The sequence below is a fragment of the Chrysochloris asiatica genome, unplaced genomic scaffold (assembly GCF_000296735.1).
Source record: "Chrysochloris asiatica unplaced genomic scaffold, ChrAsi1.0 scaffold00088, whole genome shotgun sequence".
Classification (NCBI taxonomy): Eukaryota; Metazoa; Chordata; class Mammalia; order Afrosoricida; family Chrysochloridae; genus Chrysochloris; species Chrysochloris asiatica.
The window spans coordinates 10,586,147-10,588,827 of NW_006408606.1; the positions used below are offsets into that span (position 1 = coordinate 10,586,147).

The 2,681-nt window shown below is 36.7% G+C and overlaps 1 pseudogene; it reads left to right on the forward strand.

Annotated features, from left to right (window-relative positions):
- The first annotated feature begins 1,449 nt into the window (after window positions 1-1,449).
- LOC102829334 lies at window positions 1,450-1,998 on the forward strand (annotated as a pseudogene).
- The last annotated feature ends 683 nt before the right edge of the window (window positions 1,999-2,681 follow it).

The following is a 2,681-nucleotide window of genomic DNA, read 5'->3' on the forward strand; positions in this document are numbered from 1 at the left end:
GTCTTCCTCTTTTTTGCTGACCTTCCACTTTACCAAGCATGATGTCCTCCAGAGAATGGTTCAGCATGATAACATCTTAGAAGTATGGGAGCTTAAATCTCTCAACCCTCTCCTCTAAGAAGCAAGCATCCAAGACATATTTGTTTGTTCTTCTGGTAGTTCATGATGCTTTTAATATTCTTCTCAAACACTGTAATTCAAACACATGGATTCTTGTCCTGTTTTTGTTATTCATTGCCCAACTTTAACATATTTCAAGTCTCTTTTACTTCTAGTAATCAATATTACATAATCTGTCCATTTGTCACTTGTCTCTGAGTTTGGCGTACTGTGGTGACTTGTGTGTTGCAGTGAATATGGAAGCATAATGAGACTATTAAAAATACCATGGCTTGGCCAGGCATACCTTAGTCTAAACTGATATCTTTGCTTTTGAACACTTTAAAGAGATCTTGACTGTTGCTTCCATGAGTGTTGATAATGATCCAAGCAAAATGAAGTCTTTAATACCTTTAATCATTTCTCTATTTATCATGATGTTATTTGTAATGCAAATTGTGAGGATTTTTTTATTTACATTGGGATACAATCCATACTTAAGGCTGTGGTCTTTGATCTTCATCAGTAAGTATTTCAAGTTCTTTTCACTTCTAGCAATCATTATTACATAATCTGTCCATTTGTCAGTTTGGTGCACTGTGGTGGCTTATGTGTTGCTGTGATGCTGGAAGCAGAGCCACCCAAGGTAGAGAGGTTTCACCTGAGGTTTCAGACTAATACAGACTCTGAAGTAGAAGAGGTGGATTGCTTTTGAATGTTTAGTCACTGTAAACCTGATGAACAGCACTGGAACATTGTCTGATATAGTGCCAGAACATTGTCTGATATATAGCCACTCAGATTGGTGCAGAAAGCTTCATTTTTCTCCTGTGGAGAGATTGGTAGACTGGATCTGCAAAGTTTGTGGATTGTAGCGCAACTCTTCTATTTATTTATTTTTAAAATATTTTATTGTGAATTATGTGATAGTTTACATGGGAGATCATTAGTTTTACATTCATACTATTGTATATTGTTACATTGCTATGGTTATAATCCCCTCCATGTATCATCAACCAACCAAAGGGTATACACTACAAGCCTGCCCCTCAGTCCTCAGCACACCGCCTCTCTCCTCTGTGTCTAAAGTCCCCAACTGCTCCATCTCTCCACGTCATCATCTCTGCCTCCATCTCAGGCATCTCTGGTTCTCTAAGTAGGGTCCTGCTCTCTGCTCTTCTCCCTTGATGGTCCCAGGGACCTCCGCTTCTAGGCTGAAAAGTTAATCACTCCTCCTCCTCCTCAGATGTGTCTGGAGCTGGAGGCTCGCAGGGCCCAAAACGCCGCAGACCCGGGAGCCAGAGAAGCTCAGAGGCGGTGAATAATAGCTCTTCAAGTCTGCAATAAAAAATGGCCTTCAATAAAACTACATTGCAAAAAATGGGAAAGGAATACAATGGAAAGAGTAAAAAGTTGAAGAAGCAGAACCCGAAGAGTTTTGGTAGAAAAAATGTGGTAGAAAAAATAATTCATGGGAAGGTGGAGTATTTCCGGAAGTGGGAAGGATTTATAGATGCTGATAATACTTGGGAACCTGAAGAAAATTTAGATTGTCCAGCATTAATTGAGGCATTCCTGAATTCTCAAAAAGCTGGTAAAGAAAAAGACGGTACAAAAAGGAAATCTTTGTCTGACAGTGAATCTGATGACAGCAAACCAAAGAAAAAAAGAGATGCTGCTGACAAACCAAGGGGCCTTACCAGAGGTCTTGATCCTAAGCGAATAAATGGTGCCACAGACAGCAGTGGAGAATTAATGTTTCTCATGGAATGGAAGGATTCAGATGAGGCAGACTTGGTGCTGGCAAAACAGGCAAACGTGAAATGCCCTTAAATTGTAATTGCGTTTTATGAAGAGAGACTAACTTGGCATTCTTGTCCAGAAGATGAAGCTAAATAATTGCTTGCATTGCTTTTTATACATATTTACATATATATAAAATTTAGGTCTTGTTTTTTTTGTTTTTTAATTTATTAGTGTGAAGAATAACTACATTCTAATGAAAATCAAGTTTGATATGTTTGTTTTGAAGTAGTATTGGAGCTGTTTGGAGTTTTTGTTGTTGTTGCATCAATAGCACTGGCTATTTTGAATAAATAAATAAAAGCTTTCTGTAGTTGCTTCATTTATCAGAAAAAAAATTTGATATCATGGTATATTATTTCCTCTGCATTAGAAAATAGTTTTTCTAAATATTGGGAAATTTTACTTAGTCATTACTGAATCAGAACTTGGGTTTAACCCATAAATATATGCCTAAGGACCATTCTGGATTTTAGGTTGTTTTTGTGTTTATGTATATGTATTTGATTTGATTTTACATTCACCAAAAACAAAACTTCTGTACAAAACTGGAGTTCATAGCCGTGGGTAAGTTTGTATTGTTTCAGGGATGCTATCATTCTGCACAACTCAAGAAATAAATCTCAAGTAAAATTTTAAGCAATTCTAAACCATAAGCTTTCAAATCAAATAAATGATCTAGTAATTAATTGGACAACTTGAAACATCATTATCAAGATAGTCATATAGTTGAAACTATTTATTTGCAAATTCCCTGAATGGGAAATCTTAACCTCTGC